Source organism: Choloepus didactylus, chromosome 4 (assembly GCF_015220235.1).
Source record: "Choloepus didactylus isolate mChoDid1 chromosome 4, mChoDid1.pri, whole genome shotgun sequence".
NCBI lineage: Eukaryota > Metazoa > Chordata > Mammalia > Pilosa > Megalonychidae > Choloepus > Choloepus didactylus.
The window spans coordinates 152,405,789-152,430,921 of NC_051310.1; the positions used below are offsets into that span (position 1 = coordinate 152,405,789).

The window sequence follows — 25,133 nt, forward strand, 5'->3', positions numbered from 1 at the left end:
CTTTGAAAGTTTCCCATGGCTGAGCAATACCAACAGAAATCACGAAGACAGAGCATCAGAGTAGGAACTCCTCAAATACAACTCGTTCTCCACAGTAATGCAAACTGCACAAACTACACAAATTCAAAAGGAGCACCACATACACATATCCTGGGTCATGAACAGTGGGGCTCAAACACACAGAGTCCACATGCATGAATTCTGGGTCAACTCAATTAACTTTTCACAAAATAGACTAATTAAAACAAAAGGAAATGAAATGAGAACAACAAACACACTTACCCTGCACAAGGAAAGTCTCAATTGAAGTCCCTTTCATCCAGCAGCACCTGGTGTCTGTCCACAGCAGGCACCTCCACCCAGACCCTCCAGTCCTGGTTCTCCAGGAAAAATTCCCAGGCAGGTACTGACAGCTCCTAGGTATGGAGATGAGGTGTCCAGGAGAACCTTGTGGCTGACAAGACACAGATAAGGGCTGCACTAAGGCAGTGGAGGTCCCTCCACGGTCACCAAATTGATACCATCACAAAACACAGTTTTAAATAGTCAGACCCTACTGATCCCACGTCAAACAGAGAAACAAATCTCTTCACTTTGGTGAGAAGGTGAGTTTATTGAAGATGCATCAACAAGGAACTGGAGGAAGAAAACTTTCAAAGACCAGCTCGAAGTCAGAATAGTGGTTTGGGCTTTTATAACCCCAAACAGACAAAGAAATGGCCAGTATCAAGAAGAAAGCAGAAGAAAAAATATAGAAGAGAAAAAGCTGTTTGGTCAAAATCTCCTGTTATCTTGAAGTCTTCCCATTTCAGGCTTGTTTATCAAGGAGAAGAAGGACCTGGTTATCAGGTCATATGGTGATATCCCTTGCATCCTCCTGCAGGCAATGCTGGGAGATTTCCTGGGAACAGAGAGCAAGTGTTTTTTTTTATTGTTGAGATTAGATCAACAGCAAGTTATTTTAATAAGGGTTTTTCATGCTTAGAATAACTCAAGGTTGCTTGAGTGAGGTGATCTTAATTAGTGTTATTTATTTACTTATTTGTTTATTTATTTAGGCTACTGAAGACTATTCTAAACATTTTCAAGCTAAAGAATTATATTGAGTATTTTTTCTACTTATCCAGCTATCACTGTCTAGGAAGCTGTAACTGGCAGTAGATGTAAGCTGAATGGATGTAATGCAGGATGCCAAAAGCTTTTCCTATAGTCCCCTGTTTGCACCACTCAGATCCACTTGTTTCCTGTGTTATGTCTTCTCTGTTTCTGAGACCTCCCTCAAGGTGCTGGGAGCCTATGATCTATAAAAATGATTTATTAAATAGCCATCACAGATATTCAGCATTTCCCTCCTTCACCACTCCTTCTAGATGTATCTCATCTTCCATCAGCAATTCAGATGGTTTAAGGGGCTGCCAACTGGGGCACCTAGACCTTCATCTCTGAAGATTCTGGGCCCTGGGTTGCTTTGCCCTTGTGAGGCTGAGCATACTGCATTTTTTTGTTAGCTGCTATCACTGGGCATGAAAGCACTGAAAGAAACCCCTCCAGGCCCTCTGAGTTCCAGCTAGTCTCCTCCTTCTCCTTGTTCTGTAGCAGCAACCACTGATAATTAGAATAGATCACACTGACCAGCATAGTGACTTCTTTGTCTATTGGTCTGCCAGCAAGAGAATTCCCAATAGATGCAGCCATAGCTTCAAGTTCAGTAGAACCCATTCTGGGTCCCCTGGTAGAAGCTTCCCCCTCCCAACTTGGTAGCCATGATTTCACCAGCAGACAATCATGTCACAGAGGCAGCAAGAACAAATTTTGCAAAGGAATCACTGGGAATTATAGGCAGAGGAGTCAAACTTACTTCAACTTCTTGGTTTCCAGAATGTTGTATTTTGGCTATTGGGGTACAGCCCCCTTTTTTGGCTGGTCATTAAATATGTATAACACCCTCACACAAAGCCCAGAATTTGCAGGGTATCATCCCCAAGCTAATGTCATTGCTTTCCAGAGTATTTTTGACAGCCCCCTCTCTCTCCACCCCATCCACCGAGTATTTGGCCATGTCTGGAGACACTTTTGTCACATGTGGAGGTGCTGTTACAGTTATCAAGTAGATAGAGACCAAGGATACTACTAAACATACTATAAAGAACAGGACAGTACTCCACAATGGTGTATTATCCTCCTCCAAAATGTCAGTAATGCTGAGGTTGAGAAACATTGGTTAGCTTTTCTTTAATGCAAATTCTATTGAGATATATTCATACACTGTATAATCTACGCAATGTATATAGTCAAAGGTTCACAGTATCATCACACAGTAGTGTAATTACCACCACAATCAATTTTAGAACAATTTCATTATTCCAAAAAGAAAAATTGAAAACAGACATAAAAAAAAAAAAACCTAAAACACCTCATACCTCTTTTTCCCTCCATTGTTAACTGCTACTATTGGTATGGTATGCTTGTACTGTCTATGAAAGACTATTAAGATATTACTGTTAACTACAGTCTGTAGTTTATACTAGGTATTTTCCCCCATACACTATTCCAGTATTAACTCTTTGTAAAAGTATCATATATTTGTTCTGGTTCATGAGAGAACTTATTTATATTTGTAGTGTTAATCACAGACATGATCCACCACAAGATTCACTGTGTTCCAGTTTTAATCTATTATGTCCCCTAAAACACCATTATCTTTGATGCAATCTTTTGGCAGCAGATGTATTAGGGTTGATTAGATTGTAATTCTTTGAGTGTTTCCATGGAGATGTGACCCACCCAACTGTAGGTGATAACTCTGATTAGATAATTTCCATGGAGATGTGGCCCTGCCCATTTAGCATGGGCCTTGATTAGTTCACTGGAGCACTATATAAGCTCAGACAGAGGCAGCAAACTTGCTACAACCAAAAGGGATGCTTTGAAGCAGACACAGGAGCTGAGAGAGGAGCTGCAGCTTACAGAGACATTTTGGAGATGGCCTTTGAAAGCAGACTTTTGCTCTGGAGAAGCTAAGAGAGGATAAACACCCCAAGAGCAATTAAGAGTGACATTTTTGAGGAGCTGCAGCCTAAAGAGGAATGTTCTGGGAGACAGCCATGTTGAAATCAGAACTCTGGAGCAGATGCCTTCCCAGCTAACAGACTTGTTCCAGGTGCCATTGGCCATCCTCCAGTGAAGGTACCTGATTGTTGACATCTTATCTTGGACACTTTATGGCCTTAAGACAGTAACATTGTAACCAAATAAAGCCCCTTTATTAAAGCCAAACCATTTCTGGTGTTTTCCAAAAAGGCAGCATTAGCAAACTAGAACACTGTGTTATACATTCCCATATTTTGACCTTTAGCTTTATTTCTGGTGACATACATGACTGTAGACAACCCTTGACAACCACATTAACAGACAATTCAGCAGCATTACTGATAGTTTTAAAAATGTGCTACCATCACTTCTATCCATTTCCAAATTTTTAAGTTAAACATTGTTTAAAAATTCTGTACCTATTAAGCAACCACTCCCCATTCTCTAGCCTCATTCTATCTCTTGGTAACCTATAATCTAGATTTTATGAGTATGAATTTAGATATTCTAGTTAGTTCATATTGTTGAAATTGTACAATATTTGTCCTTTTGTTTCTGGCTTATTTCACCCAGTGTTTTGTGCTCAAGGTTCACCCATGTTGTTACGTGCTTCAGGACTTTATTCCTTCTTACTGCTGAATAGTATTCCATTGTATGTATATACCACATTTTGTGTATCCATTCCTCAGTTGATGGACACCTGGATTGTTTCCACCTTTTGACAATTGTGAATAATACCACTATGAATGCTGGTGTGCAAGTGTTTGTTTGCATTCCTGCTTTCAGATCTTCTGGGTAGATACTAAGTAATGGGATTGCCAGGTTATAAGGCAACTCTATATTTAGTTTTCTGAGGACCTCGGTTAGCTTTTAGTAGTACACTCAGAAAATATTCTATCAAGTAGACTGCTTCTAGATGATATACTATAAGGCATGTCCAGTGAATGCTGTGGTCCTGCACCCACTGTTTCATTTCCTTTGGCTGGAACCCTTATTAGTAAATCAGGCTTTCTATAATCATGAGGGTACTGGCATGGGCAGAGGCTCTGCAGGAAAAGAAGCCAAATACTAACCAGGAAAAACTATCTCAAATGAGCAAATCTTTGAACCCTAGAAGGGAAGAATTTTGAGTTAATCAATTTGCCACCCATTACTAATTGTTTATCTTAAAGACTGGTACCAATTTGAGTGCTTAGCATTGGTCTCTGTTGCTGGAAAGATGGAAAAAGAAGCAACAGTGGGTTTATCAGCCTTGGTAAGAGAATGCTCAGATTTTGTGGCTCATGCATAGCTTCTCTGTGTTTGTGGGCACTTTGTGGAAGCACCGAGGTTAATGAGCAGAGAGCTGTCTGAGAGCTACTGGAAGACACATACTTTACACCTGACTGGTGAGTGCCTCCACTGTGGAGCATAGTTTCTGAAGGGCACTGATTTGAGAAACAAAGATCTGCATCCTTTGTGTTCACTCTCATTTGTTCATCTATATGCCTCCTCCTCAAATTTCCTTGTTTCTGACTTTCCTATCTGGTTCCTTTTGTGCCCAGGCCAATCAATGAAGCCTTTAGCCTTACTCTTTAGTCACTGCGTAGTCTTATCTGGCATAGGAGGCCATTTCCCCCACTACACAGATTGACAGCTAAGACAATGGCTCCCAGCTCTTCTCAGGATATGCATTTCCTCCACCACTATGCTCTAAGGCCTTGCCTTAGAGGGGTAGTAGTGTAGCACCAGCCAGTTTGTGCCTTGCACCCACACCTTCAGACAACACATCTCTGCACCAATCCTGAGGTTCTTTTCATCTATCAGTTGTTTTTGTGAAAACTTTTCACTTCCTACCATGAAGCTACAAATATGGACTGAGGAAGAGATGTTTATGCAGTAAAGATAGGTCTGTGTATTTTGGATCTGCTTTTTAATCTATCAAATAATTGGCAATTTGTTCATCAAGGGCAATAACCTTGGTATGAGGTAGAATTTAAGGTGGGTATGAAAATCTTGGTTAATAAGTAACTCAGACAATTACAGACACTGTGCACCTTTATAATAATCAACATGACATTTTATTAAGCATCACTAATTCTTATGCTTTTTCTTCATGTAATTAAGAAAGGTGAATGGAACTGACAGGTACATTCAGTAAGTCCCACTAAAGAAAATTGGTGTTAAAATTATCAATACTTTGAAATCAGTGTTAAAATTTTCAGCACTTTTAAACAATTCAATATGGACAGTTTGGATGAAATTCTAACTTCTTTATATTTTATTCCTATGTTGTCATTTTTTCAGGTAACTGTTCAGGTACTTAATTTAGATTTCTTGTGGAAAGTAGAATAAAGACAACTAGTCCTTTTCTAGAGCTCATAGAAATCCTGCCTTTCAATCTCAGAAAACATTCTCAACCCAGGTTTTTCAGAGAGGAAATCTATTGCTCTTGTCCCTTGCATTGTGGAGCAAGTGACTTCACAAAGGCTCTAAATTAACATTTGTAAATTGCATTTTATATTTATTCTTTTTCATTATGTTTTGATATTTATGTTTGAAAAAAAGTGGCCACAGAACAAAAGTAAAGTCAAAATGAAAGCAACAATGTTAATTAAATATCTTATTAAAAAATTTAAGAATGTTTATGGAAGTAGTTAAATAAGATGCACATACTAACTCTAAACCAAATATTGTACCAGAATCACACAATGCCCTGGTTTTCAGCAAAGCATGCCATGCCCTGAGTAATGCTGGCTCATGATATTAAACTTTTGTACTTACTATATTCTAGGTAACTAATTCACTTTAAATTCCTAATCCTTATCCTGTGAGTTCTCTGAAAAATCACTTACTATCCAGTTAAGCCTGTTAGTGTGTTGTTCCTTGATGATCTTTAAAGACCTCTTGGCTTTCCTTAGAAGAGGCAAGAAAAGAACGCTTTTGCAAAGTGGAATTCTTTCAAAAATGAATCTTCTGTTTTAGTTAATATTTCCCAGTGGAGACTTATTGTCCTGTAGTGTTAATCCTCAAAGTAGTCTATGATCTCTGTTAAATGAGTATAAGATGCTAGATAGCTCAAAATATAAAGCAGAATTCTGCAGAATTTTTTCAGAAAATGAGTTAAATAGAGAGGGACACATAATATGTCACTTTTTGATAAAATTTCAAAACAAAATCTATTTCATATGCTAACACATATTATTAAATAAGACTACTGCATCTTGTGGTGAATGGTGATTAAGATGAAAATGGGTCCTGTTATAATAATAATAACAATAATAGCAATCAATAATATCTTACTTAGATAAGTTACACCTGAGAGATGGAATTTGGTGTTCATTTATATTTTGTGAGTTGGTTTTTCAGTCCTGAAGATTTTCCTCAATGCAGCCTTCATCTCATTGTTCCTAAGGCTGTAAATTAGAGGATTGCAGAGTGGTGTTATCACAGAATAAAACAAGGTCACAATTTTTTGCATTCTCACTGGGTGTCCTGAACCAGGGCTAACATACATCACCATAATAGAGCCAAAAAACAAGAACACCACAGCCAGATGAGAGGCACAAGTGGAGAAAGCCTTGTGTTTGCTTGCAGCTGAAGGCATCCATAGCACAGTCAGAATCACCACAGCATATGAGCAAAGGATGAAGAGAAAAGTGCCAATCATGAAGATACCATTGAAAGTAGCGTAAATAAGCTGTGTGGTGGTATCTTCAGAGCAGGACAGCATCATCAAAGGGACAGGATCACACTGGAAATGATTGATGATGTTTGGGCCACAATAAGGCAACTGTGAAATGAGAGCAACTGGGGTCAGTAAGAGGATTAACCCACCTGACCATCCAAACAAAATGAGGCCAGTGTACAGCTCTTTAGTCATGATGTGTGGATAATGCAGAGGACGGCAGATGGCAAGGCACCTGTCAAAGGCCATGATGCAAAGGTAGAAGCCCTCATCACACCCAAAAGAGAAGAAGAAATAGACCTGCGTAAAGCAGCCCACAAAAGAGATGGATTTGCTTGTGAAGAGAAAGTTGGCCAAGATGTTAGGGACAGTCGTGGAGACTTAACATATTTCCAGGAAAGAGAAATTCCCCAGGAAGATGTACATGGGGGTGTGAAGGCGCTGGTCCCACCGCACAGCACAGACTATGGCTGCGTTCCCCTTCAGAGTCAGAGTGTAGGCTACTGAGAAGAGTCCGAAGAAGAGGAGCTGCATTTCTGGGCTTGAGGGAAAGCCCAGGAGGATAAAGTGGCTAACGGAGTTGATGGTTTTTTGTCCGGATGCATTCATTGTTCTGGAAGTCATGGAGATGACACCAGTTATCAAAGTTAAATGGAGAATATTGTTTTTTCCTGAAAATACAAAATTTCTTTACCTTTTATTTGATGAAGCATTAAACCATGAAGTCTCTGCTAAAATAAGAAAATGTGATTTCACAACTTGTTCCTGAAGAATATTATTTCATTTTAATAAGAAGCACATAAATAATAAAAGAAAAAAAAAAACATGATTTCAGCCAAACATTAAATTCAGAACACTGAATTACACCTAAGGGGTTAAAATGTTGTCATTCTGATGTCGCTTAACCTCTATTTGTGCATACCCTCGTCTGTTTACCATTTATTGTATTTTATGAATAACTCAGCATATATGAAGTACTTTCTAAAAAATTCTGTAAAGGCAATTTATTCTAATTAGTCAGTGTGGTAAAAACAAAGGGCATGCAAGTCACCTTAAAACATGTCTCACTATGGTACAGAGCACAATGTTCCTCTTTGTTCCCATGGTGTTATATGGTGATGATGAAAAGGACCTCTCTGGCTCCAGGATGTATGGTTTTTATATGACTATATCCAACATGTTGGTGCATAGAAAATGCTTTGTCTCTATCCAGCCTGCTGGATTCAGCCCCATCACATGGTTAAAAGTTTTGATTCACTCCTATATGAATGTATGAGCTAGATATGCCACTTGGGGGTGACTGACCTTAGGGAGAGCTGCTGAACTCTCATCTGAACTCTTGCATGTGGCTAGACTTGCCCAATTGTGCTGCAAAAAATTTGCAAAGTAGATAAATTTTTTATTTGTGTGAAAGTTTCCATGTTATTTTTCTCATAGCTGTTTTCTCTCCTGGCATTTTTTCTCCCTTTTACACATATGACTGGCACTTTAAAAATACCCATCCTTGGGGCATCTTCTATTGCAAGAACCTTGAAACATGGAATGTCTTGTTTTGCTCACTCTTCAAACCTCCTCCTTAGTTTTTTATTGTTGAATCATAGCTTAACATTTGTACATCTTATCTCCTTAAAACTCAGTGCTTGGCTACCATATTTGGCCCTTAACATGGAAGGACTGCTATTTTTATGTTCTCATTGCCTTCAGGCTTTGTAGATTCTATCATGTCTGCAGGCAAACTGTCATTTCAGCCTATCTGCTACCCGTAATGATCACATCATAGAAGCTGGCAATGTAGGCTCAGTACCATCCTTTCTCAGATTATTAGAGGTTTTTGTTTGCTTTTGTCCTGGTGGACAAAGATTCTACCTTGATCTGCTGTGATTGTGTAGAAGATGTCATAAAAAGCTTACTTAGGATTTTTCTCCTGAACAATTCTATGATTTTCTCAGCTGAGATGTTGTCATCTAGTCTGGACACAGGGAGCTATGATGTTAGGAAAACTTGTCATTCCCAAACAATTCTAGAAATGAAAAATAAGTGCCTTCAAGTTGAGAATATTTAAATTGCTCTTGTTTACATTACTGAGCACAAAATATGTTAGTGAAGAAAGAGGAAGAATAGGAAATAAGTGGTAATGTGAGAGGTAATTAATATTATTTTTTTTAAAATATGCTTACCTTGGGATACTCACAAATTATTCTGCTGAATTATTTTTTGAAGAAAAATTCACTCAGTCACACAGGTTACTGGTCATCTAACTTCTTTATAACTTGTTTGGCTGATTTTTAAAACTCATTTTATTTTTTATCCTTTACACTGATCTATGTCCTAGACTCTCAGCAACCTGTTCTCAGCTGTGTCAATTAGTTATTTTCTCTGAAAGTATGACCCTAATAGTGGTAATATCAAACCAACAACAATACCCACCTTGTTTGGGTGCCTTATTATAGTATTTCTTGGGGGATACTAACTGTACAAAGTCACTGTTCAAAGATCTTATAAGTGCAACAAAAAAAACCTACACACATGATAAATGGTTTTATCATTTAAGGAGGAGTTATTTTATATAAAACCGAAGCATATTAAACTAGTGCAACTGAAAGCAAAATATGGTTTGGGGAGATAAGATATCAGTGGATTCAGAGGTTTGCCATGTTTTCTCTACTGAAGAAGCAAAAAAAAAATCTTAATATTGATAATAAATCCACGAGCAATTTATCAGTTATGCATTTCACCTGAAATCCTCTGTCCTCTTTGTTAACTTTACTCAATAATATTTCAAATTAATGAGGAAACTAGATTAAAATATTTCCTGAGACTCAGGGTAAAAAAGAATCTATTTTTAAGCCTCTCTGCCTGCAGTTTACTCTAATGCAATATTTATGTTGTCAGAGAAAGAAGAAAGCACTTGCTAGTAAATCCATTTATGCAGAAAACCCAACACTGTGATATCCAGTTTTAACTCATTGCTTGAATATGTGCTGAGAAGACAGGTCAGAGAGGAGAGATAACATATTACCCCACAGGATGAGAAGTATGTGCAGGACTTCTTAAGAATTGGATGATACAATTTATAACCTGCCATGAGTTGCAATGAGTCAATTTTAAAATATTTTTTCTCCCCAGCTTCAGAGTTCATATTTATGTTCAAGATGAAAACCAAGATGAAGGTATTATATATATTCATTTCCTTGCATCATGGCCTCTGGAGATTTGAGACCCTCTCCAGTGATAGTTTAAAAAGTATTTGCTCAGCAGATGAGATCCTTGTTTTGAATTTTATTTATTTACAATGAAATCCCAAGCCTTGCTAATCCCTGAGGAAAAATGCACTTAGAGAACTGGATTTTTTACTCTTACTTGTTCTTCTAGTAACCTGGCATTGCAGAAGGTTTCTGGGGAATAATTAATAAAGCTTGTCCTCATTGTTACAATAAGAAGATGCACCATTAGATTCCCTATTTCATTTTTGAAATTAATACTTTGTCCACCAATATTAGTTCTCACATTTGTTGGTTAGAGACATGGTAGATGTACTTTTTTGACAGTCATTAAAAAAAATTGGCATTTTAAATGCTTCAGTGGTGTAGGGTTATTCAACAAACATTTATTGAATGCTTAACAGACACTGGGGATATAGTGGTAAACAAAACAAAACATTCCTGCTTAAGGCAATTCAATTTAATTTGTGGGGCAATAGAAAGTAAAAAATCAAAGTGAAAATTTATTTTTTTTTTTTCATTTGAGAAAAATGAAGTGTGGGAATGAAATAGGGCATTGGAGTTTAGGGCAGGCCTTGTAATTATAAATAGGGTTTTATGGAAAGCCTAACAGGGATGTCAACATTTGAGCACAGACCTGAAAAACTGAGGGAACAAGCCATGAGGGTTCTGAGAGAGTATTAGTTCAGAAAGACCAGCTAATGCTAGGATCCAGACCATGCTTGTTGTGTTGGGTGAAGAGCAAGGAGGCTAGTGTGCTGGAACCAGGTCAACTGGGGTGATGTATCCAGTTCTATTATCTCCCAGTCCTAGTATCTCCAATTATTCTTTGCATAAATTGAAACTTCACTGTAGTGTTCAATTCAAATTTTGGGTTTTGGAAGTTTTCCATATTTCAATCTTAATTGGTTCTCCCATGTAATCTCTTAGAATATAATCACCATCCTCACAAAGCATCCTCCAAGATAGTTTTGAATTTTCTGAATACAGTCATATTGACTTTCTGTAATTAATTCTCAGCTATATTTTGAATTGCAGATAGTTTCAGTGATAGACTGGAATGCTCTCTTTAATATAAATGCTTTATTTTTAAATTCCTGAGACAGAGTTTTAAAATTTCCTATTTCTAATATGGCAGGCATCATAGTGGAAAGTAAGAGAATGAGTCCTCTCAAGGCACTTTTTTCATTACTCTTTGTTAGACAGTGCTGCATTTTATCCTTCTATCTTGGATGCCTATTCAATGACTGTTATATGGTACATTTTTAATGAACAAATGCTTTGTAGTTCACTTTTCTGGTTTCTTTCCTTCTGTTCCATACTGTCAATCTGAAGAGCATTTCCTACAGAACCTCCTACATGCTACTCTCTATTTTAAAGTCTACTTCTTGGGGAACCCAACTCAAGTAAGAGGTCTGAGAAAGCTGATGCTGGCAGATTTTGGAGCTGGCTGCAGGAAGAACTTGGCCTTAGCTCAAACATGCAGTGATCCCAAATGAACTTTAGCTAGAGGCTGTCAGCTAATTGCTCTCCTCCCAGCGTATAAGCAAGTTCTTTCTTCAAGACAGATCTGAATGTCACACCTTCATGGTTGCCATAGTTGTCAAGTTTCTTTAGTCTCTCAAAACCTGGACCAGTTCCTCAGTCTTTCCTTGAATTTCTAGACTTTAACATTTGGAAAGATTATGGACTATTTACTTTGTATGCTGTTCCTCAATTTGGGTTTATTTGATATGCCTCAAGATTAGATTCAGTTTATGTATCTTTGGCAGAAATAGTAGGATAATGGCATTGTACTCCTTCTTCTATTACATTTATCAGGTTGTCCATGATTTCATTTAATACCATTCCTGATAATGTTCACTTTGTCACTTGATTATTATGATGTCTGCCAGGCTAATCCATCATAAACTAAATCTTTTCTCCTTTGTTTTTATCAGACTGCAAGGGGATACTTTAAAGCTATGTAAATATCTTGTCCCTCATTAAAAATTCATTTGTTTATTTATATCCATATGGACACACAACTCCCTATTTCATTGAATAGTACAAATTTGTTACCTTCACCAAGTTGATGCTGAAATTGTCCATGATTTAACTGGTAAGAGCCCATTCAGCATTTATTTTGTGTTTTTTTTTTTTCAATATGCCCCCAAAAATCTTTAAGCTCCTTGCTTTCTGACAGATAAAGATGTTCTGGGCTCAAATTGTACTTTCCATAATCAACCATTTCTCTAAAGATTTCTGCTTTTTTTTATTGGAACATGGTAGGTGTGATCATTACTATTGGGTATCACTGCTTCTAGGGTGTCACTGCTCATGGTTATTGGGACATCATTGTCCACTCTCAGAGATACTTATTTCTATATTTTTCCTGTATGTTGAGAACCATGAGTTCATACTGATACGTTCTATTCTTTCCCAACACCACAGGATTCCTTCTACTTTCCACCCAATCTGTATTTGTTACTCCCTTTTCTGACAGTGAGAAACCTGATTTCCACAATCTTTAATTTATTAACTCAATTGGTAAATACCCCTGTATGGATCATCCTCCAATTTGTTCAGCATGTCTTCCCTGTATAGACAGACCACTCATCCTGCTTTGGCACTGACACCCCACATCAGGCTGCTCTCATACCTGGACAACCCCTTATTGTTATAAGTTGCTAAAATTTTATGCCCTGTTGCCCCTTTCTCTCACCTCCCTCAACACATGTGGGCTCTATTATTCCTCTCTAGGTTAACATATATCAATTCTCCACCACAGACTCCCACCTTTTTCTTCCAGATCTGATGGTGCTATTGCTGAATTATTAGAAAGGTTATGAAGGAAGAAGATAAGAAGACAATAGAAAAGAAAAAAAATCTCCCTCCTTTTTGAACAGGAGCGAATATTGCACTTATCCTGTCAAGTTAATGCATTCAAAAACCTCATTCACTATTTTAAATGAGAAAATTCTGGACTAATACCTGATGTCATAATGACATGAGCCTTGGGACAAAGTTGAATGCATTTCACATTTGGGAAAAATGTGATTAGTCATGATCAGAGGGTAGAGAGTGTTAAAATGTTTCTAAAGATGGCCCAGAGAATATCTCCAAAGTATATGGTCTTCTGTAATGTGACCTTGCTATTTTCCCATCAAGTTGTGAGGTCCACTTCCTCTCTGCTTTGACATGGGCTGGTCCTGGCTCTTTTTGACAAATAGAAGGTGATGGAGTGAAGCTGAATAACTTCTGAGTTTGGCCTTAAGAGATCTGGATCTTCTACCATTGTTTGTTGGAACATGTAGAGTAGTATATGTTGCTCCAGCTGACAGCATCAACTAAGCATCCAGCCAGCAGCAAGTAACAGCATTTTATGTGAGCTGTTTCAGGTGCAGTCAAGCTTGCAGATGCCTACAGTGATCCAACACCATGTGGGACAAAAGAACTTCTCAGCTGATTCTGGTATATCCACATACACGGTAAAGATAATAAAGGTTACAGTCGTTTAAAATCACTAAGTTTTGGGTAATTAGTAATGCACTTATAGATACTCAAAATAGTTTGGGAGCCTGGAACTTTGAATGGGGACATTTGAGTGGACTTTGAAGATCTGAGCATCTTGAATATTTAAGTCATTCTGCCTCCCTTCTGAGGGGATGACACTTGCCCTCCCCTGCCTGAGGATACTATTCTTCCCCCATCTCCTGATTTGAAGAACAGACTTGTTTTTCTTTGAGAAATACTCTGCTCATTTTTCCATGTTCTAAGTTTGTTGTAGTGAAGAGCCATTCTGTTTCTGCATTAGATCACTGTGGAATCCACTGGTATTACAAGTTCAGTTTTCCTTTTACAAATAGATTTTTAAATATTAATTCAGATGTTTCATCCTTGATTCATCCAAAGCTCACTGAATTCCATCACCATTTATCTGGAAAACAGGAGAAAATAAGGAGGTGCGGACCAAGATTGTTCTGGCAGGATTTTCAAGCAAATATTTCACGGATATTCTCATGGAGGGCGCAGAAAACATGTATGTGGATTTTGTAAAATAAGTGTACATTATTGTCTATACCTCTCTTTTCTATAGTCTACAATATTTATAGATCAAAGCCCTGTAGCTATAAGGTTCATGGCCTTTTTTTTGTGAGCAATACTTGCAACAAAGTGAACATGGAGTCAGGCCTGTTAAGGGACTCCAACATGTTTGCATTTATACTTTCCAAAAACAATCCAGGGTTTTGGATCCCTGCTGCAGCATTGACACAGGTTTGTCCTCATATATTTTCTTTAGCTGTTATACAAAAAGGATTATTATGTATCCCCTCCAGTCATTTTTGTCCCTTGAGGCACTGGCACAGGGGCAGCAGGGGCAATCATAGTGCATCACTCAGTTCACCAATATGTGTTACTTTCAAAGATGAGCTCAAAAGGGAAAGGAACTCACTTAACCCTTTCACTGCAGCAGTGGCCCCTCTGCTTTGCTGTGTGCCCAATACCTCACATTAGCTCTGCATTTTAAAAACCAGACCCCATATTTGATGTTGCTATTTGCTTCTTGGGCTTCTGGATCTTCCTTTTTCTCATGGATGCTTATTTAAGTGACAGTTAAAATTCACTTAAATAAATCCCAGTATCCTGAATACTTTCTCAATCACCCACCAAGGGGAACACATTGGTCAGATATGTTGCTTTCTTTTTCTTTATAGCTATTTATTATCAAGGAAAAAGACATGTACAATATCCAGAATTACACAAGAATGAGAAGTAGAAATTTGGTTTTGCAAGTTAAAGCTACAATGTATTTGTGATTTTTTTCACCCGTTGCTCTTTTTTTTTAATTCAATTCTATTGAGATTGTTCACATACCATACAATCATCCAAAGTACACAATAAATTGCCCACAGTACCATCAGATAGCTGTGCATCTATCACCACAATTAATTTCTTTTTCAATTTTTAGAACATTTTCATTACTCCAGAAAAGAAATAAAAGCAAAAAAGAAAACTCAAATCCTCCCATATCCCTAACTGCCCCACCCCATTATTGACTCATAGTATTGGTATAGTACTTTTGTTACTGTTGATGAAAGAATGGTAAAATACTACTAACTGTAGTATGTACTTTGCAATAGGTACATTTTTCCCTATATACCCATCTATTATTAACTTATAGTTATAGTGTCATTCATTTATTCTAGTTCATGAAGGAGATTTCTAGTATCTATACTGTTAATCACAGACATTGTCCACTACAAGATTCACTGTTTTATACATTCCCATCTTTTAACCTCCAACCTTCTGGTGACATACATGACTCTAAACTTCCCCTTTCCACTACATTCACACACCATTCAGCACTGTTAGTTGTTCTCAGAATAACATGCTACTGTCACCTCTGTCCATTTCCAAACACTTAAGTTCAACCTAGTTAAAATTCTACTCATAATAAGCAACTGCTCCCCATTCTTTAGCCTTGTTCTATACCCTGGTAACATATTTCATGTCTATGAGTTTACGTGTTATAATTGGTTCATATAAGTGATACACAATATTTGTCCTTTTGTGTCTGACTTATTTCACTCAATATAGTGCCTTCAAGGTTTCTTCATCAATCCGTTTTTTAAAAATGGTTTTGATAATACACAACACATTCTGTCCTATGTAAACAATTGATGGTTCCTGTATAATCATGTATTTATGCATTCATGACAATCACCACTATCTATATAAGGACATCTCCATTTGTTCCTCAAAGAAGGAGGAAGGGTCAAAGAAGGTAAAGAGACAAAAGAACAAGAAAAAGAAAGAAAAAATGATAGCTGAAAAGCAACAAAAGGAAAAATAAAATTAAACTAAAGTACAATAAAAGAGTCAGACAACATCACCAATACCAAGAGTCTCATACCCCTGCCTTATATTCCTTTCTTATAGGCATTTAACTTTGGTATATTGACTTTGTTACATTAAAGGAAGCATAATACAATGTTTCTGTTAACTATAGTCTCTAGTTTGCATTGATGGTATTTTTTTCTCTTATACCATCCCATTTTTAACACCTTGCAAAGTTGACATTCCTTAGTTCTCTCTCATGTAAAAACATATTTGTACATTTTATCACAATTGTTGCACACTCGAGGTTTCATTGAGTTATAGAGTCCCAGTCTTTATCTTTCCTCTTTCCTTCTGGTGTCCCACATGCTCCTAACCTTCCTCTTTCAACCACACTCACAGTCATCTTTGTTCAGTGTACTTACATTGTTGTGCTACCATCACCCAAAATTGTGTTTCAGACCTCTCACTCCTGTCTTTTCCTATCTGTCTGTAGTGCTCCCTTTAGTATTTCCTGTAGAGCAGGTATCTTGCTCACAAACTCTGTCATTGTCTGTTTGACAAAGAATATTTTAAACTCTCCCTCATATTTGAAGGAGAGTTTTGCTGGATATAGGATTCTTGGTTGGTGGTTTTCTCTTTCAGTATCTTAAATTTATCACACCACTTCCTTCTTGCCTCCATGGTTTCTACTGAGAAATCTGCACATAGTCTTACTGTGGCAATCTGCAATATCTGGCTGAGGCTTGCATAAGAATAACCTCCAGAATGATCCTTCAACTCTATTTTAAATATTTTAGCCACTGAAATTTTTTGTTTCATTTCTTTTCTGTCTTTTTGAACAGGGAGGAATTCTCAATCCCATGATGCCAGGGCCAGGCTCATCTCTGGGAGTCATATCCCATGTAGTGGGGAGGGTAATGAGTTTATTTGCAGAGTTTGCTTGAAGAGAGAGGCCACATATGAGCAAAAAGAGAGGTTCCCTAGGAGTGACTCAGGCATAATTACAAGTAGGCTGAGCTTCACCACTGCAGAAATAAACAACATAAGGAGAAGTCTCAAGATTGAGGGCTTGGCTTACTAAATTGGGAATCCCCAATGCCTGAGAGAATATCAAGATTTTCCCATATGGGTAAGTTTAATAGTTTTATACTTTGTTTATTTTCTGGTCAAAATACTCCAAAATGTATGACATTTTGAATGTTTAAAGTAAAGACAATATCATCTCTTACTTGTATTCTGATTTACCTTAGTCCTAACCAGATCCACTTCATTCATATCTCTGATTGAAGTCTGATATTTTTTCCACCTTCTTTAACAGTAGCTTATGGAGTAATGCTGACTTTTAGAGTTGTATGACTCTAACTCTGAGTCTTAGGTGTCACACAGACACCTAAAATTCCAAGAAACTGCCAGGTTATACACAAAATGCACAGCAACTCAGAATTTTGAAGTAACAGTTAAAACTCAGGAATAAATGTAACTGGTATAAGAGTTTACAATCTAGTAACCTTTGCAATGAGCCCTATTGAACATTCTGTATTCCTTCATCATCAATTGCCCAATCTCTGCCCACTTTATACTTCCAAGTAACCTATGCTCTCAAATTCAGTTCTGAGAGTTTGCTCAGTATAGTTAGGTTATATAAGCAAGACCATACAATATTTGTCCCTTTGTTTCTGACTTATTTCATTCAAAATAATGTTCTCAATATTCATTCCCTATTTGCATGCCTCATGACTTCATTCCTTTTTGCAGTTGTTCAATATTCCATCATATTTATACACAACAGTTCACCCTTCCATTCAGCAGTTGATATACCCTTAGGTCACCTCCATCCATTGGCAATTGTGAATAATGCTGCCATAAACACCAGTGTGCAAATGTCTATTCCTGTCCCTGCTTTCGGTTCTTCCAAGTATATTCCTAATAGCAGGGATGAAGGATCATATGGCAGCTCTCTACTTAGCCTCCTGTGGAATCATCACACTGTTCTCCAGAGGGGCTGCAATGTTCTATTTCCCTACTAACAGTGAATAGGTGTATTTATCTCTCCACATCCAGCACTTGTATCTTTCTGTTGTTTTTTAAACAGTTTTATTCACACACCGTACAATCCATCTTAAGTTTATAATGAATGGCTCCCAGTTATAATCACAGAGTTATCCATTCAAAACCATAATCTATAGGAACATTTCCATTTCTTCTGCAAAGAAAGATGAAGAGAATCAAAAAGAAAAAAAAAGGAGAAACAACAACAGTCAAAATCCCATGCTCCTCCCTTATATCCCCTTCTTATTGATATTTATCTTTGGTATATTGCCTTTTTTACACTTTGTAAAATAATATCACAATATCACTGCTCAATATAGACCCTAGTTTAGATTTATTGTATTTTTTTCTGTATTTCATCCCATTTTTAACAGCTTGCAATAGTGACATTCATTTGCTCTCACTCATAAAATCTTTCTTATACTTCTACATTTAATCACTGTGCCAGTCTGGATATATTATATGCCCCACAAAAGTCCTGATCTTTTAATCCAATCTTTTCGGGTGGAACTTCTTGATTGAGTGTTTCCGTGGAGGTATGAGTCACCCAATTGTGGATGATATCTTTGATTAAGTTATTTCCATGGATGTGTGGACCCTTCCCACTCTGGGTGGGTCTTGATTGGTTTGCTGGATTACTTAAGGTAAGTCAAGAGCTGACACATTCACCTGCTGATTCTTAGAGATGCTTGGAGATGCAGACAAAAGGACATTTGGATATGCTAAGCTAAGATGATGCCCAGAGCTTGCCCCTGAGAGGCTAAGGGAGGACCTGCAGATGCTTAGACAGAAATTCTTTGGGAGAAGGAAGCAAGGACACACAGAAGCTGAGAGAGAGGAACTAAGACAGAAGCCCAGAGACATTTTGAAGAAAGCCATTTTAGAAATACAACCCAGGACCAAGGGATCAGCAGACGCCAGCCACATGCCTTCCCAGCTTATAGGGGTGTTCCAGACATCACAGCCATTCTTCAGTGAAGGTATCATCTTGTTGATGTCTTAGTCTGGACACTTCTATGTCCTTAGAACTGTAAATTTGTTGGCAAATAAACCCCCTTTATAAAAGCCAATCAATTTCTGGAATTTTGGAATAAGAGCAGGATTAGCAAACCGGAACCATCACCATCAATTTCCTCTCTTGGTCTCTCTAAATTCTATAATCCCAATTTTTATCCTCTATCTTTCTTTCTGGTGTCACACAGGTTCCTAGCCTTCATCTTTCAACCATACTAACACTCAATTTTGTTCATTATGCTTACAATATTGTGCTACTATTACACCATATTGTGCTATACATTTTTGAATCTTTACAACCAATTTCGTTAAACTTTCTATAGTCCTTCAGCATCTTTCATGGCCCAAGGGGGATTTTGCAGCCAAGAGGCCAAAGAAGATGCCAGGCAAGGTCTGAAACATGAGATTTTATTCAGGACTTACTTACAAAGAAATAGGTCAGCTATACTACTCCAAATGAATTCAGGGGCAGCTCTGAATGACAGTGAGTGCAGAGCTCTTTTGTGTAGGTGTTCTATTTTGCTAATGCTGCTGGAATGCAAAACACCAGAAATGGATTGGCTTTTATAGAAAGGGGTTTATTTGATTACACAGTTAAAGTCTTAAGGCCATAAAGTGTCCAAGGTAAAGCTTCAACATTTGAGTACCTTCAATGGAGGATGGCCAATGGTGTCCAGAAAATCTCTGTTAGCTGGGATGGCACATGGCTGGCATCTGCTCCAGAGTTCTGGTTTCAAAATGGCTTTCTCCCAGGATGTCACTCTCAGCTGCTCCTGGGACATTTGTCCTCTCTTAGCTTCTCCAGAGAAAAAGTCTGCTTTCAAAAGCCATCTCCAAAATGTTTCTATAAACTGCAGTTCCTCTCTCAGCTCCTGTGCATTCTTCAAATTGTCTTGGCTGTAACAAGCTTGCTCCTTCTGTCTGAGCTTATATAGTGCTCCAGTAAACTAATCAAGGCCATGCTGAATGGGTGGGGCCACAAATTCATGGGAATTATCCAGTGAAAGATTTTGCCCACAGTTGAGTGATCACATCTCCACAGAAACATCCAATCAAAAGTCTCCAACCCAATCAACACCAATACATTTCCTACCCACACAAGACTTCATCAAGGATAATGACATTTTGGGGGACATAATACATCCAAACCAGCACAGTATGTACTCCACACTTTGGAAGGGGGGCTGATCAAGTTGGTTATAAGGGCTTGAGATAAAGACATTCCAATGTGTATGAGAGCATTAGTGCAGGAATGGGGGTCTTGTGACATAGGGAGGGATTGATTGATGTCAACAGGAAAAAGGGAAGGATTAAAGGCTATCTTGTAGATAATAGTATCTCAGGGAGTCTCAGGGAGGATGTAAGCTATAGATTATATTTAGCACCAGAGGTCTGATTTTACAAGGAGAGTAGATCAAACCTTAACTGACCTAGGTCACACAAGCTGCTGTGTGCACAGTCTTCAAGGCCCTTGGGGTAGGCTCTGGGCCCAGGGCTCCCACAATACAACCCACTCAGCAATTTGCATTGACCATAGAACAGACATTGTTTCTATAATCCACCACAATAGAGTAAGCATCAGAGTACAAGTAAACCAGTACATATGGACAGTATCCTATTCATAAGTGGCACCATGGCCAAGTTAAATAATTAAACCATTTGGACAAAGGATCATCAGATAAATGTTCAATATTTTGTAAAATGACCTTGCATGTGATTTAGAGCTTGTGTTACATTTTGTGAGTTGTCAGGTGTATGTATACACAGCATTGAATATTAAATAATGCACAGGTACCACATTGGGCAGCAGTTAAAATATCCAGAGCCATTCTGTTTTGTAAGACTACTTTCCTAAGTTGTGTAGTGTCATCCTTAAGAAAGGTTATAGATGGTTCTGACTCATCAAGCTCTTGCATGGCATGGTTAGCTAAAGCAGCTACATGTTTTTCAGTTACTATGGCATCACCACCTGGGGCTAACATACCTAAGGATAAAACCATCAGGCAATCTGCTTTATTTGATATCTAGTATTTACCATTTCCCAATTGCCGGGTGTTACGTGGTAACGTGTCAAAAAGGGCAGCAGGCACATACGGTTGCCCCAAGTATATTGTACAATCCCGTCATAGGACAGGTAAGGCCAGCTATTCTTCCCACAAGTCCAGAACCATCCCTTAGGAGATGGATAAGTTTTGTGGCCAATGTTAACATTTTGCCACTGAGAAAAGCTATTGCTTTGTAGGTGGACGGTCATGCTGCAGAGTTCAAGGGGCAGCCAGACCATTTCTTTACATCCTTCAGTATGCTCCATACAAACCAGAGCCACTTTATTTATGTTTACAGTCTCAGCAGTGAGCCACCCTAAACCATCATGTACTGAATACCCAAATATAGGCCATGAATTATTAATTTGCTCACAGACCAGGGAATATATGGAAGAATAAGATTCAGTCTTGGAGGAAAAAATATTTGGTGATGCAGAGAAAAGGAAAATGTCTTTCCACACTTGCCATCAGAGAGTGCATTGCCACATCAATATGGTGTCCCAAGTTGTCTAGTTGGCAGAAGTGATGGTCCACGGGAGGCCAGTGGCACTGGATGGTATAGCAACACAGTGCATACACAGCACTGAGACCTGTTATGTGTGGAGGTTACTGCAGATTTCCACTGTAGAAACATATTTCCCACAGTGCTATGGGAAAAAGAAAGATGCTTATGGGGTACAATAAGAGACAAATATTGGTGGTCTAACAATATACAAGCTACATTTTCATCAGTGGATAACAGTGTTCTGGGTGACAGAGAATTATGAGGGGCTTTAAATACCATATCTTTTCCTTTTGGGGTTGTGAAGGTCCCCCAGGGATTGCATCTATGGTTAGCCTAGGCATAATAAAAGTCCATAATGTCATATATATAGTACGTTGAGGTATAGGGGGCCTTGGGTTGACAATGTATATAACCTTTGGCATTTTAAAATAAATTGTGGTCTAATATTTAGGCTTTGGGTGATCCCAGCCCCCCATGGGGTTAGGACACCAGCCATCAAGGCTGCATTGGCCAGGATCAGGGCCAATGAACCTTATTTTCCACAATTTTTAGTGCTTGTGGCACAGGCAAGAATAAAGTGTTGTCATTACCTCACTGCAGTTGTAAGTTTGCAGGTTCCTTTACCTGGATTCATGAAGTTTGCATGGGCCCAGTGGTTACCATCTAGACAGGAGTGGGGGCAGCTGCCCTAGGCCTGGATTTGCTACTGATTAGTGTTGGATACAGTTGAGTCCATTGCTGTAGGGAGTTCTTACCTTTCAAGTGTTCTTTTAAAAGGCCATTGTTCCAGTTTGCTAATGCTGCCATTATGCAAAATACCAGAAATGGATTGGCTTTTTTATAAAGGGAGTTTATTTGGTTACAAAGTTGTGGTCTTAAGGCTGTAACTTTGTCCAAGGTAAAGCATCAACAATAGGGTAACTTCTCTGGAGAAAGGCCATTGGCATCCAGAAAACCTCTGTTAGCTGGGAAAGCAAGTGACTGGCATCTCCTTGCTCCCAGGTTGCATTTCAAAATGATGTTCTTCAAAATGTCAGCATCAGCTGTCAATAGCTGTCTTCAAAATGTCTCTCTAAGCTGCAGCAGTAAGCTCCTTTTGTTTGACATCTTATAGGTCTCCAGCGATTTAATTAAGACCCATACCAAATAGGTGGGACCACACCTCCATGGAAATAATTTAATCAAAGGTATTACCCACAGTTGGTGTTCTAATTTGCTAATGCTACTGGAATGCAAAACACTAGAAACGGATTGGCTTTTATGAAAGGGGGTTTATTTGGTTACAAAGTTACAGTCTTAAGGCCGTAAAGTGTCCATCACAAGGGGTACCTTCACTGGAGGATGGCCAATGGTGTCTGGAAAATCTCTGTTAGCTGGGAAGGCATGTGGCTGGCCTCTGCTCCAAAGTTCTGGTTTCAAAATGGCTTTCTCCCAGGACATTCCTCTCTAGGCCACAGCTCCTCTTCAAAATGTCACTCTCAGTTGCTCTTGGGGCATTTGTCCTCTCTTAGCTTCTCTGGAGCAAGAGTCTGCTTTCAACAGCTATCTTCAAACTGTTTCTCATCTGAAGCTTCTGTGCATTCTTCAAAGTGTCTCTCTTGGCTGTAGCTCCTCTTCAAAATGTGACTCTCAGCTGCAATGTGTTCCTTCTGTTTGTCGGCTCATTTATATGGCTCCAATGATTTAATTCAGACCCACCCTGAATGAGTGGGGTAACACCTCCATGGAAATTATCCAATCAGAGTCATCACCTGCAGTTAGGTGGGGCACATCTCCATGGAAACACTCAAAGAATTACAATCTAATCAACACTGATATGTCTGCCCACACAAGATTGCATCAAAGAACATGGCTTTTTCTAGGGGACATAATATATACAAACCAGTACAGTTGGGTAGGTCACATTTCCATGGAAACAATTCAATCCAAAGATTCTAACCTAATCAACACTGATATGTCTGCCCTCACAAGATTTCATCAAAGAACATGGCATTTTGGGAGACATGATGCATCCAAACTTGCACAGCTGGTCATTCAATCAACCTTGCTGCACCAGGTTTATAGGGCAGATTGAATGTCCAGAGGACATCATGCTTAGCAGCCCAATCTTGGGGTAGCTGCCTGATAAATGGAGTCCTTCTATCACTGTCCACTTGCATGGGAACCATGAAGAAGGTACTCAATTTTTCTGGGCCATGTATTGTAGTCCATTGGTTGGCCTTGCCCCCTGGGAAGGTCAGCAGCAGTACTGTAGCCATATCTACAGCAGCAAAGGTATATTTTACCCCTTTGGACAGAGGAAGAGGGCCAATATAGTCTACTCGCCACCAGGTGCAGGTGACAAGTCTTGGCCAATGTGTCCAAGTTTGTGAGGAAGCATTCTGGGCTGTCCCAGAAAGCAGAGGGTGCAATAATGCTCTGTTATAAGTGAAGGGCTAATTTAAAGGTGCCCAGTGACCTTACAGATGGCCATACCCATACAGGGGTGGATACATGACACTATAAACAAGACCCACTCAGGGAGTGCTCAGCTGAGCACATTAACAAAATGGTGGTATCTGGTGATGGGTAGTTGAAACTGCTGTGCCAGGCTCCACAGGGTCTGATATCCTCAGTGCCCTGTTTATTTGATGCAGCCACTCAGTAGCTTCATGTGTTGGTGTTAGGCTGCAGATTTTTGCCAGGGCATCTGCTTCTATGTTACCAGTTAATGAATTGGTGTTATGGGCAGACATGAAAAAGGTTACCTTCCATTAGTGGCAGGCAGTCCAGATGTCTTCCCACATTTCTATTCCCCACAGGGGACAAGCAACTACTGTTCATTGCTCTTGCTTCCAGGTGGTCATCCATGTAGTCAAGCCCTGGTATATGGCCTAGTTGTCTGTACAAAGTGTCCCCTGGTTTGTGGACAATGATCACCCATACAGCCCACAGCTCAGTCCTCTGGCTGCTTTGCAAAGTTCTAGTCTCCAACCAGATGATGTCAGTACTGGGTTGGACAGCCATGGCTGTCCAGGTATCAGGTTGCCTGTGTGCTGATCCATCCATAAACCATGCAGAATTAGGTACACTTCCTTGTCCATAAATTGCAGGGATGGGAGGAGCCACCTTAGGAAGATTGACAAGAAGCAGGGTTTGCTGCTCTTCTACAGAGGAGACAGGTGCTAAAATTCCATGCATTTCTAAACTCAAAGGGCTGATGTCAAAAATGCTGCTTTGTAGGAGGCAGGCTTTCCATTTTTGTCAGCATGCTCAACCGAGCACTCCCTGAGTGGGGCTTGTTTATAGTGTCACATATCCATCCCTGTATAGGTATGACCATCCATAAGGTCTGGGCACCTTTGAACTAGCCCTTCAACTTGTAACAGAGAATTATAGGCTGCACACAATTGCTTTTCCAAAGGGCTATATCTGAGTTCTTTGCCCTTCCATAGTTGGGACCAGATTCCAATAGGTACATGTTTAGCCTGTTGCCTTTGCCACAAACCCAAGCTGAAGCCAATATTGGCACTGGCCACATCAAAATTCACAGGATATATCTAAGCCCCCCCCCCCTTAAAGCCTGTGCTTGTTCTATTGCACACTTAGACCTTTCAAAGGCAGCCTGTTGGAGGACAACCCATATCCATGTTTTCCCTTTCAAACTAACAAGTACAAACATTTCAGAATTTGCACCAAGTGGTGTATAAAGGGTCTCCAATAGCCTAACGGACCAAGGA

At 39.0% G+C, this 25,133-nt stretch overlaps 1 pseudogene; it reads right to left on the minus strand.

Moving 5' to 3' along the window:
• Positions 1-6,412: 6,412 nt before the first annotated feature.
• On the minus strand, positions 6,413-7,183 carry LOC119532909 (annotated as a pseudogene).
• Positions 7,184-25,133: the final 17,950 nt, after the last annotated feature.